This window comes from Bos indicus x Bos taurus, chromosome 18 (genome assembly GCF_003369695.1).
Source record: "Bos indicus x Bos taurus breed Angus x Brahman F1 hybrid chromosome 18, Bos_hybrid_MaternalHap_v2.0, whole genome shotgun sequence".
NCBI lineage: Eukaryota > Metazoa > Chordata > Mammalia > Artiodactyla > Bovidae > Bos > Bos indicus x Bos taurus.
In genome coordinates this window covers 44,800,746-44,814,076 of record NC_040093.1, presented here as the reverse complement: position 1 = coordinate 44,814,076, position 13,331 = coordinate 44,800,746, and the positions used below count along the sequence as shown (strand labels likewise).

Below are 13,331 nucleotides of genomic sequence, written 5' to 3'. Positions count from 1 at the left end.
CCTAAAGAATTGGGAGCCTAAGTCTACTGCAGCAGAGGTAGCTAAATGACAGCCCACAGGCCATATGCAATCCCTGGATGGTTTCAAACTAGTTGGCAAGATTTAAAAATTGAAAAATAGCATGGGATCAAAATTTCTGGATCCCCTTGAAAACTCTGGAGTTTAGAAAATACTAAACTAAACAATTAGCTTAGCTAATTAGAGAACTTGCTGCTGCTGCTGCTGCTGCTGCTGCTGCTGCTAAGTCACTTCAGTCGTGTCTGACTCTGTGCAACCCGAGAGACGGCAGCCCACCAGGCTCCCCCATCCCTGGGATTCTCCAGGCAAGAACACTGGAGTGGGTTGCCATTTCCTTCTCCAATGCATGAAAGTGAAAAGTGAAAGTGAGGTCGCTTAGTCATGTTGGATTCTTAGCGACCCCATGGACTGCAGCCCACCAGGCTCCTCCGTCCATGGGATTTTCAGGCAAGAGTACTGGAGTGGGCTGCCATTGCCTTCTCCGAATTAGAGGACTTAGCTCCTCTAACTCCCTGGAGCTATGGTTGGTCAGAGTAGAGTTGCAACCATGCCCTTAGACGGGGTCCATGTTCTGCTCTCCATCTGCGGCCATATACACAGGCACGTCAGCTGCAGTCACGTGTTACCTTCCTGGTGCCTATGGCAGGTGGCTTTGTAAGCCCTTTTCTCCTTCAAACTCAAAGAGCTTTCAGCACGTTCTCTGTGCACAGAATGGCCAACCATCCCAATCTACCTGAGACCTGAGAGGTTTCCTAGGACATGGCTCTTTCCTGCGAAGACTGGGACAGTCCCAGGAAACCCAAGATGAGTTGGGCACCCTACCCACGTAAATTGCTCCCAAAGCTATACCCCAGGAGTCTCTTCTGATATTCTGGTCCTCATGCCCAACTACCATGGGTAATGCTCCCCACCTTTATCTCAAAAAACAGTTTCTTTATTCATTTGTGCATTTTGCAAATACTTCTTGAATGTTTCCTCCAAAGCAGGCACAGGTCTGGGCAATGGGGATTAAGCAATGAAGAAGAGATAAAACTCTCTGCCCTTACAACATTATGTCCTAGCACGAGGGAGACAGGCAGTCAGTGAAATACATACAGTGTCTATTTTAAGACCAAATGAGTAGAGGAAAATGGAGACAAGAAGAGGGAATAGAAAAACATCATGGAAAGGGAAGAGGGCTCATAAAAGGTCCTAATAGGTTGGTCATTAAAGGGTTCCCTGAGAAAAGGACATTTGGGAAAAAAGACTTCAGGAAGATGAGGAAGGGAAACATGAAAACATCTGCTGAAAGGGGTTTGGGGCCAGACTACAGGCAGTAAACTAAAGACAGGAGTGTGCCTGGAGTTTCTGAGGGCACAGGAGCAGAGTGCGCCTCACCTAAGAGATGAGATCAAGATCATGGCAGCCACCAAGCTGAGACCTTACCAGCCTTTATGTGGACTTTAGCTTTGCCTGAGTGAGTCACCTTTTTGCCTGAGAGAGTCACCGGAGAGCTCTGAGCAGGGGAATAAGAGGAGTAATAGGACCTAACTCAGTTATGTTTCTAGAATAGTCATCAACATACAGTGGTTTTTTCCTTCATATCTAAGCAAGTCAGTTCAAGCAAACTAGGTTCCACTCCTATAATTTCAGCATCCTTCTCATTGAAGGTAAGAACCTTGTTTCACACCATGGGGTCCTTAGGCAACAAAGACTGAGAGAATCAAACAGTGAAAGAGAGACTTACCTCAGTTCCTCTACTGGGATTTATGTACTGGAGGCTAATATGCTTTTTTTTGTTCAGGAATATTTGTGTTTATGAAGACATTCTGATGAATGATACTTTTTTCCGTTCATGAAATTTTCAACATAAAAGAATCCTGAATTCCTATTTTGAAATCCATTGTGCCATTTTTATTCTGCCTGTATTTTAATATAGCATCAATATTTAACTACTCATTAAATGAAGTGTGACTTTTATAGTGAAAATGTCAGTCTTTGCAGTTCATTAAATTCATTTAAAGTATAGCTGCTTGATATTTTTTTTTTTTCCTGGAAGAATAAAAGGACTACGAATTGAAGGCATACACTTGAAATTTAAGCGTGTGTTTTCTTCAAAATTAACATTCAGGTTCTGTAACATTATTCATAAGACCCGGGGACTGTTTGCATCTTCCTGCATTTTACTTAGTGACCGTCGTCTTTATAGAGTACAGAGCTGTTTATCACAGCTGGATATGACCAGTGGAATGTCACTTTGGACATTAAGATGTCATAAGCTATTATGAATCTCTGGAATTCTGCATGTAGTATTAAAAAAACATTATCTTGAACTATGGCATCAGGAAAAAATATACCCTGGAAGATGTGAAATTTAATAACTCACTGAATCCAATAGGCCCTAAAAGGGGTCTACTTCGGTTTTTAAAGATAACTCTGATAAGATGTTTGATCGTCTGAAAGAAAAGGATATATTAGAGGTGGAATTTGAGAAATGAATGTAAGTCAGTTTTTTAGGTGTTTGTGATTCTTTCTTCCTAAAAATGACTACGATTTACATGATGGGCCAGAAAATGCAAATGATGTCAAATCACCATGGGGACGAGGACAACGGCCCTTAATGAGATGTTGGAAGACTTCGGCACTTCTGAACCAGACATAAAGGGAATGAACATCCCCAGGCCCTTCCTCTTCTCAAAGATGCTAAAAGGGACTCAAGTCTTGTGAGAACACAGCTATCCCACTCCCCGCACCCAGGACCCATCAACCTCCCCTCCCCAGGCCACCCCCAGCCCCTCATGCCAGGTCTACGCAACCTCCAAAATAGAAGTATAAGCATGACCCTTGGAGCAAAGCGCCTGAAAGATAAAGCCCAACCTCTGAAGTGTGCCTGGAGAGACCTTTCCAAACGCAGCCTCTGTCCTCCCCTCTGGGCTTCCACTGAGAACCCCCATTTGCTGCCTGGTCGTGGCTCTATGACTTTCCTCCTCCCCCGCCAAGTTCTGCTAAAGTAAAATCCCCCAATCAGTTTCCTTAGCTGGAATGATCATAAAAAGAAAAAAAATTCTGCTCTGTTCTATTCCAGTTTCAAAAGTCTAAGCAATGTAGTGTTAGTCACTCAGTCGTGTCTTTAACTCTGCGATCCCACGAACTGTAGCCCGCCAGTCTCCTCTGTCCATGGGAGTCTCAAGGCAAGAATACTGGAGTGGGTTGCCATTCCCCTCTCCACAAAAGTCTAAAAGGCATGCTCTTTAAGGGGAAAAAAAGGAGGCTTGGGGTTTGACTTATTTTTAACCGGAGTGTAATTGCTTTTCAGCGCTGTGTTAGTTTCTGATGTGCAACAAAGTGAACCCGCTCCGAGTATACATACGTTCCCTTCCTCTTGAGCCTCCCTCCCATCCCCCATCCCACTCCTCTTAGGTCATGAGTTTAGGGGTTGAGTTTTGGAAAGTAAACTTGCAGGACTTGACTGCCACCGTGTGTGTTGAACTCACTGCAACTAATTGGCTACAGTAAATAAAATGAACTGAAGAACATTTTGGATGAATACAAAGGTTGGTGATTGGGGGAGGAGAGCTACCCACGTATTTATTAAAATGTAATGATCCACGCGAAGAAGTTTGTGGGGTTGTTTTCTTTTTTCCTTCTGCCCTTTTCCCTGAAGCCCTCCTACTGCAAAGGAAATGGGAGAAAAAAAAATTATCTGGAGTCCAGAGCACTTCCCTAAATTACTTAGACACATAAGTAAAACACATACAAAATAAAATAATAAATCAAATTCTACTTCAGACATCTGGCCACTTGTTAAGAAGCGTGCAGCCTGCCATCAGCAACTTTACCAGCTACACCTAAAGGGAAAAACATCAATTTCAAATCAGTGGCTACTGTCAAGCATGTATAAATGTATTTCATTGCTTCTTTGCAATCAGAGATAGTGGAGGCCTGAACTACAAAGGCAATAGCTAAAGAGAGGGTCTCTTCTCACACCTCTGCTACTTTCTACTGCTGGGACGTTCATCTGAGTCCCAGTACAAGTGCCTGCACGCACGCGCGCACACACACACACACAGGCCCTTTCAACGTTTCCCAATTTTTTAAAAATATTTTCCCCACTCCCTCCCTTCCCTGTTATAAGTATTAATACTGCATTAATTTATAACACAAACCTGCTAGGTAAACCCAAAAGGAAGAGTAAATGAGTTTAAACAAACAAAAAAAATATACACACACATTATATATACACACAGACACACACACATCCCACTGAAAGATACCCACAACTGAATTATTTCTCTCTTTAAATAGCAAAAACATTGGTCTGCCCATAAAGAACTAAATGTTCACTTGTTTTCCTTTAGATCTTCCAGAATTGGCTCTCCAGGAACTTCTCCCATATTGGCCAAAGTAGCTACATTTTATAAGCTACTGCTGCCTCTAAGGCATGCTCCAACATTTCCACTGGCTTAAGTATTCTCATACTTTTTTCAAGTTTGTAGTTGCCCAAGTTTAATTACCCCAGAACAATTCCGTCATCGACAACTAACTAAAAGAGTGTGGAATTCCCCACCCCCATCCATCTATTCATTGAGATTCTACCATGTCTGGAATGTCCAGGGAAAGATTCAATAATCAAGGGAGAAATGAGTTGCAGAAACTCAAAGAGCACAGAATAGCCAAGGCAGGAGATTACGAAGCCTGGAGATGAGGACTCACTGAATTAAACATTCTTAAGCAGACTTACATACATAATGAATTGGTCAATTCTGTCCAATGTTTCTGAAAGAGATTACCCTTCCAACAAGCCAAATGAGTGTTCAAGGATGGTGGCTCAGATGGATTCCTGAACAAAATAAGTGTTAATCACTTTATCTCCCCCAATCTTTCTTTGTGAAGAAGAGCAACTTTTCATTTCCATAAAGCCTTGAAATCTGTTGGCTGGTAGGGGATGGGGGAGCGGTTTAGAGGAGGGCTGGTTAGAGGATGTAGACAATGAAGTCCCTGAAAAGGGGGATTTCCTGACAATAAAACCCTGATCAGAGCCCAAGAGGGCACATTGTTGTCTGCAGCAGTCCCCCTTCCCTTTGGGAATTCCAAGCATGGTAGAGAGGGAAAGGTCATGGCGACGACCGCTCTGGAAGGATCAGCCAGGTAGGCTTTGCAATTTATTGCTTGGAAAATGCTAGACCGCCACAGTACATGTTCTTGGAATTTGTTCTTTTGAACACATTGCTACAGGTTCCTTAAGACATCCTATCAATTGTTCAAGGAATGTGTAATCAGTCTATAGAATCTTTATACAAGGGACATTGACTATTAGCATAATACATTTCAACTAGTTATAAACTGAGATTTTTCTGCACGCCAGACAGAGATGTGTTCTGAGGACAGACAATCAAGACTGACAGACATGGAGGTCACCGTGTAGAAAGTCAAAACTATTCCTTAAGCTTCTATGCACCATACGCAGGGGCCCCCAAACCTGACAGGTACTGGTCCATTGCCTGTTAGGACTTGGGCCTCACAGCAGGAGGTGAGCAGTGGGCGAATGAGTGAAGCTTCATCTGTATTTACAGCCACTCCCCGTCACTCGAATCCCCCCAGTCTGCAGAAAAATTGTCTTCCAGAAAACCGATCCCTGGTGCCAAAAACATTGGGGACTGCTGCTACACAGAATAGTCACTGCAAAATATTTGAGGGATGAATGAAGAAAAGATTTCTGAGTTTGGGATTCATGTGACTCAAGCCTAAAAAGAATAACTGCTAGCAGATAAACTGGAAATGACCAAACACATGAAATAATCAACTTGAATGTGACCCCCAAATTAGAAGAAATGGGATGAGAAACAGAAATCCTTGATATCCAGATTGTATCTGTTATTTAATGTAATCATTGCATAGAACCAGTCACTGATGTTATTTTAACAATTCAAGTATCTAGAGACACAGGTGGACCCTAACTGAGCCAAGTCCCAAGTTCATGAACAATTATTCCGTCTAGTGAACACAGACCTTCTCTTCTCAATCTACTGTATCACATAGCTTTGCAAATTCAAAAGTTTTTTCTATTAGCCCAGAGAGATCCCCAAATAGAAAGAGAGAGGAAGAAAAAGAAAACAGTTGCCAGATGCCAAGACAGCTGTTGATTCTCTTACCTGGTCCAGGGACTTCCTTCCCCGGTGACTCCCCAAAACAGACACTGGCCTTCTTAGCTATTCTGAGGCACACATGGTAACGGAGCCTCCTTTTAGCTCCATTAGGCCCTAGAGAAAAACCTGCCCTATATTTAGATAAATGCCCTTTGTAGCGAAAGAGTACTTCATCCCAGTTAGCACTTTCTAAATGATAAGACCAGAAAGTTTTCCAAAATATTTCTCCAGCTCAGCGGTTCCCAACCAGGGGCAATTCTACCCCCCAAAGAACATTTGGCCAAGTTGAGAGACATTTCCAAGAGACATTTCTCGATTTTACTGGAGGTGCTACAGGCATCTAGTGACTAGAGGTTGCTGCTAACACCCAATAATATACAAAAAAGCTCCAAAACAAAGAATTATCTGGCCCCAAACATCAATAGTGCTGAGGTTGAGAAACCCTGACCTAGTTATACATTAAGCAAAGAAAACAGGATCCATCTATCAATGTTTAAGGTGTAAAGTCCTCCAAACAGTTCTGTTCATATATTTGATATTCTGGGGCAAGATCCTTCTCCCACAGTCTATTCAGCAATCTCTCCACATCTGAAGAAATTCACCTGATCTCAGATGAAAAATAATAGCCTAGAATAATGATGATAATTACTGTGCCATGCATGGTGCTTAGTGGTGTCCGACTCTGTGACCCCATGGACTGTAGCCTGCCAGTCTCCTCTGGAATTTTCCAGGCGAGAATACTGGCATGGGTTGCCATTACTTCCTCCAGGGGATCTTCCCGACCCAGGAATTGAACCTGTGTCTCCTGCACTGGCAGGCAGATTCTTTACCATTGTGCCACCTGGGAAGCCCCATTGATGATAATAGCTAACAATTATGAAGCCATTAGTATACAAAGAGCTACAGTCAATATTTACAACAACCCTATGCTATAAATGCTGTCATTAATTTCTACAAAGTAAATTTATTTATGGGCTTCCCAGGTGGCTCGGTGATAAAGAATCTGCCCACCATTGCAGGAGACTGGGTTCGATCCCTGGGTTGGGAAGATCCCCCGGATAAGGAAATGGCAACCAGTATTCTTGCCTGGGAAATCCTATGGACAGAGGAGTTTGACGGGCTGTAGTCCACAGGGTCGCAAAAGAACTGGACATGGTTTAGCAACTGAACAACAAGAAGCTTATTTATTACACACAACAATCCCATGCAGCAGGTGGGTCTAGAAGCCTCTAAAATGGAAGTCCTATGAGCAGGATTTCTCCGTTTTGTTCACCAGTGTCTGTCTACCACCCAACAGAACAGAACTCCCATTTTAGAGATGAGGCTCACAAATGTGCTGGAGATCAAAGAGCCCATACATAGTGGAAAGTGGCTCCAACCGGGCCTCTGCCCCAACACTCTGCCAGCCTGCCAACTGCTCGATATTCAGTCATTAAAATCCATTAGACCTCTTGAGCCAACCTTAGATAAACAACTGAAGGAGGAATGAGTCAGGCTGCTTTCCAAAGTTACCAAAATAAAGTTTTCCACTTTTCAGGGAGCTGATTAAACAAAACAGTGGCCCCAAGACAATGGTAAAGTACATCTGCATTGCCATGAGTCACTTTAAAGCAATCTAAGAGGGTGGCTGGTTTTACAAGAGGTTAACTGCTCCTCTTAATTTGGGCAAAGCTCACGTGGCACCGGGCAGGCTTCCCAGAACCAAGACAGCAACACTTTCTCAAAGATCAAATGCCCTGGGTGTGAGTAGAAATGTTTTCCAATTATGAGGGAGCCAACTCATGGGCCCTGGAATGTATGTGTGGACCAGTCACCACTTGACAACTGGTCCAATGGACTCCCAACACTGGCGTAATCTTAGCACAGTCTTCAGGTAAAATTAAAACCGCATCTACTCAATTGCAGGTGGATTCTTTACCAGCTGAGCTACCAGGGAAGTCCAAGATAAATGCTAATGATGGCATAATGTGAACATATAGGAATTAGGGGAAATTTTTGACTGATAACAGAGCTCAAACACTGATTTGAATGCTCAGGGACTATCCCAGTTTCTCTGTTCTCATCAATTCAATAGATTCCCTAACTCTGGGGAAAATATCCTAAAAGAGATGAACTCTAGCAAGAGTTTTAAGTTGAGAATTAGACTCGTTCTTATAAAAAGACCAAAAGGGGAAGGGATGTGTTTGGTGATTTTTTTTTTTTTTCAGTTGCACAATATTGACATAACCAGTAGACTTTAATTTCCTAAGTGGAAATTTCTCTTGTAGAAAGATATGCAAGGTATCCTTGACACTATATAAACACGCTCGTTGTACTTAGGAGCATTTTAAGTATTTATTCATAACCTGTCTTTCTCCACAAAAGAGTTGGGCGACTTTTAAAAGTACAATTGATTCTAAGAGAGAGTTTATATTTCTAAGAATCAAGGCAAAAAAATTAAGAAAATAATAAAGCCAAGATGACCAGAATGTACATTCTACTCTCCTGGATAGTTACTGAGTAAGTTTCATGTTGGACTCCAAGCTTCTTGGCAGCCAATGCAAAGAAATGAGAGTAACAAGATTAATAATACCTATTAGCTAAAGCTAAGTGATTTTTTTTCCCCCAGCTTTTCCTGTACAGTAACCTAAGATTCTCTGGTAAGACATCATAAAAGAGGACACTGGGATATGTAATGGGATACAGCCTAAACAGAACTGAAAAGAAGATATTCATGAAACCATTATTCCTGCAAAGTGAAGCCCTAGGAGTGTGCAATCGATGTATGAGAAAGACCCAGTGAAGCAACTGTGGAGCGGGGTGCACAACAGGGCATCGTCCTGAGCAGGCAGCTCTCAGGCTGGCAGAAGCCTCACATTAAATTAGGTTATCTGGTTGAATGGCTGCACTGCATCTTCTTCAGGCCATTCGCCATAAATATATTATCTCTTACAACCATTTTTACTAAGGATTGAGCAGCAGACTTCAAGAGCATCATTTCTGATAGGAAACTAAAGGACAAGAATTCTGTGTCAACCATTAAGTATAGTGGCCAAATTTATCATCAGAAAAACATTTCCCCGAAAGTTGAGTTCTCACATGTGGGTTACATTTCACTGGGAAATTTTAGTAGTCAAGCAATAAGGTGTTGCTGCTGCTGCTGCTGCTAAGTCGCTTCAGTCGTGTCTGACTCTGTGCGACCCCACAGTCGGCAGCCCACCAGGCTCCCCCGTCCCTCGGATTCTCCAGGCAAGAACACTGGAGTGGGTTGCCATTTCCTTCTCCAATGCATGAAAGTGAAAAGTGAAAATGAAGTCGCTCAGTTGTGTCCAACTCTAAGCGACCCCATGGACTGCAGCCCACCAGGCTCCCCCGCCCATGGGATTCTCCAGGCAAGAGTACTGGAGTGGGGTGCCATTGCCTTCTCCGAATAAGGTGTTGACTATAGTCCAAAAGTTATCAGTTAACTTAAGGTTGAACTGGCCTCTTTAAAAAAAAAAATACCCTTTTCTTTTTCCTCCCCACATCTGGACATCGTTTTTGTCTCTAGATATGAGTCTTCTGGATCACTCTCAACCACTGTCTCTCTTGCCTCCTGTTGTCCATATAAGTCTATCCGAATCCCTTTAAACTGACTTGGTTTTCCTTCACTTGGTTTCTGCCCTGAACTTCCACCAGTTTTACCCTAATAAACACACAGGTTCAAAAGTCATGGGGAAGGCAGGTGAGTGCCAACTACAACCCCCCATCTTGCATCTGCTCAAACATCAGTGTTTTCAAAGTGTCTAACAATGAGGTGACTTTTCAGATGATCACAATGGTATACATCACAACTAAAGTCTTTCCCAGGAATCTAGAATTAAGACAAGCCATGAATAAGGGAATATGTAGTACAAAATTTTAGCCCACTGGCAGCTGGAAACCTGTCAAGCCAAAGTCAGAACTGGAGATAATATTTGAAAAATTATTAATGCACACAGAACAAGACTATTATGCCACCAAGAACGTAAGTATGAACAGCAGAGCTTTGAAGGCCAGGAAAAATAGCTAATTCAAATTAATATGTTCAAAACAACTGATATATCTAAATAATGCACAAAAATATTAAGACAGGCAATCCTACTTTGTGACGCTGATCTATAGCCACTGTAATGATCCTTAATAAAATTCAATAATCTTTTCTAAGGAATTTTATTTTTCCTTAATGTGGTTAACTTTGGTACTAGATATGAAGGGTCTTCAATGTCAAGTTGAGGACAAAGCAATTTAGCCAGTAGGCCAATACTCCCAATATCTATTATGCATAAATGGATTAATTTAATAGATATATAAATAAGTGTTTTAAAAATATTAACAGTTTTGCATTTATTGTATGGCTAATTTTTACATATTGCAAGCAATACAAGATTGCGTTATGCAATAGTGATATAAAATAAAAAGTGAACCAATGTAAAAAACAATTTTTTTTAATTTTTTGATGTAAGCTATTTTTAAAGTCTTTATCAAATTTGTTACAATATTGCTCTTATTGTTTATGTTTCCGTTTTTGGCCTCAAGGCATGTGGGATGTTAGTTTTCTGACCAGGGATCAAACCCACACCCCCTGCACCCGAAGGTAAAGTCTTAACCACTGGACTGCTAGTGAAGTCCACAAAATATTTAATAAATAATATCAGTGATGTATAGATATGGCCAAAAAGAGGTGGCAAGGCTGAGAAAGCACTGGTATACACAAAGATGAGCCACTGGAAGTGCTTGTAGAAGGAGAATGATGCTTAGACTAATATCCTTTTGAGGATCAAATCAAAGTGGAGCACAGACTCAGCTGCAGGTGGGAGAAATTTAGAGAATACCGAGTTGGTGAGGAGCCTTGGGTTATGACAGAGGCCTGGGCTAGGATGCTGGCAATGGAAAGAAAGAAGATAGATGCAAAAGAGTGCATGAGAAGAAAAATGAAGACACTATGAAGAGTTATTGCCCTAAAGGAATGAAAGGGGCCAAGTAATCATGATTAATTTTTTGTATCTGAAAATAGTGAGGGCACTGAGAGAAATGGTGAAAATGTGAAGGGGAGCTTCAGGGGAAGAGGGATGCAGGTGGCCATATGGCTTATGTTGGATTTGAATAGATGGCAGACGGGGAAGTGGTAATATCTTCTAGAGAGCTGCCATGTAGGAGATGAGAAATGCATATGAAGCCAGAGATGAAGATTTGAGGCCTTGGGGGGGTAGACTGCAAAAAAAAAAAGCCCCACATCTCCCTGTATCCACACGCCTTTGTCATGTGAATTTGCAATAGTTCCTTTCAAGAAATGGAATCTACTTCTCCCCTTGAAGCTGGCTTTGAGCAGTAGAATGTGCAAGAAGGAAGAGTTTCTGAGCCTGAACTCAAGGGTTCTTTGAACTTCTTAAAATGCTGCCATCCAGACTCCTGTGTACAATTTGGCTTGCCAGAGGGGAGAGACTACATGCGCTTGCAGGAGAAGCGAGGACCCCCAGCAGACAGTCAGCCAACCTCCAGAAGCAGAGCCTCCTAGCCGACCTGCCATCAATCACAAACACATAAGGGAACCCAGCTAAGTAAGAATAACTGTGCCATACTGTAGAGCAATTATCCTCCAATTAGAGTAAATAAATTTAAAAATAGAATAACTGTGCCTCTGGATCCAGCCTAACTTGCAGACTAGCAGAATCCCAAGGGAAACCTGTTTTTTGTTTCAAGCCACAAGGTTTAATTTGTTACACGGCAATAGATATCTGATACAAACAACATCAGAGAGAGAACAGCGAAAGGCAGAGGACAAGACCTGCACATGAAGTGGGGGAAAACATACAGGGGCAAAAGAGCAAGGAGACAAGTTTTGGGAGGACATTTCCACTGTCTGGGAAGAGGAGAGAAAGCAGACAGGACAAAAGAGCAGAAGGACCCAAATGCACTGTATTTGGGGACCAGAGACAAGGAAGGTCACAGGAGATAGAAGGGTAGGGGTAGAGACAGGAGATTTCAAGGAGCCATCAGAAAAGCATAGCCCCAGGGCTTAAAGTAGGATCTCACCTAAAGTTGCCACTCCATGTTCTTGCAAGAATGAACGAAGTCTCCCTGGGCAAGGCAGAGCTCACAGAAGAGGGAAAAGACAGTGTCAATAAATACAAGGAGAAACAGAAGCAAACTGCAGTGTGTTGAGAAGGGCCTGGGAGTAAGAAAGACATGGAACTCTAGGTAGACATTTCCAGTCTGAGCAACGGTGTAGAGAGATGTTAAAAAACAGGGAGTCAGATAAGTGTCAATGAAGATGGTCCTTTCTCGACTCACAACTACCAGAGTGGCCGGGACCCAGCAGCAACAGGTTAGCAATGCCAACCCTCCCGCACCCCCCAGACCCACTGATCTGCATTTTATCCCAACCCCCAGCTGACCTGCATGCACATCTCAGTTTGAGAAGCACTGCTCTTCGAGGTCTACAGACAAGGAAGAAAGAATGTTTAATCACATCTTGAGAAAGTCCTTCTGTTTTGAACTCCCTTTCAAGACCCCAGATAAAATCAAAGGCAGCATCTCCGTTTGGTACTAACACAGCTTCCACACCTCGCTAACACTTGCAAATCCTCCTTTTCAACAGACAGACAGCAGAGCCTGAGGCCAACAAGGTCTCCTGTGAGCTTTCCAGAATACTGTTTACTCCCCTGGTGTTTATCTTTAGGATTTTCCTCTAAGTCTGGGAAGTGATAGGGTTTTCCACTGGTGATAGTCTTCATTTACCATTAATTTATGTAAGGGAGAAAAGTGAGTTGAACGGAGACACGTATTATAACGTGTGTGTGTTAGTTGTTCAGTCCTGTCTGACTCTGCAACCCCACAGATTGTAGCCCTCCAGACTTCTCTGTCCATGGAATTTTCTGGGCCAGAATACTGGAGTGGGTAGTCATTCCCTTCTCCAGGAGATCTTCCCCACCCAGGGATCGAACCCAGGTCTCCTACATTGCAGGCAGATTCTTTACCATCTGAGCCACCAAGGAAGCCCATGGATGGACTGAGGAGACAGCCAAAATTATGACAAGTGAGGTGGCCCTCAACAAACTGAAGGTGGAAAAATCTGAAGTGCATGTAGTGGAGGTCAGAGGACATCTAGGCACATTTGAAAGTAGACAGGAACCAGACAGGAAAGACGGGAGTTGTCTGCAGAATCAAGAATATTTAACAGTCAGAAAA

The 13,331-nt window shown here is 42.6% G+C and overlaps 1 protein-coding gene across 5 annotated transcripts in view; it reads right to left on the bottom strand.

The window, feature by feature from the left end:
- TOX3 (TOX high mobility group box family member 3) overlaps nucleotides 1-13,331 on the bottom strand; it is a 122,617-nt gene that overhangs the window by 94,911 nt on the left and 14,375 nt on the right. The window contains exon 1 of one of the 5 annotated variants that reach the window (XM_027513598.1): nucleotides 6,150-6,841. The exons of 3 other annotated variants lie outside the window; for them this stretch is intronic. The gene's annotated coding sequence lies outside the window, so the exon portion shown is untranslated. Of the gene's footprint in view, nucleotides 1-6,149; nucleotides 6,842-13,331 lie in introns of those variants that run through there. One more of the 5 variants, XM_027513596.1, reaches the window with a different exon arrangement.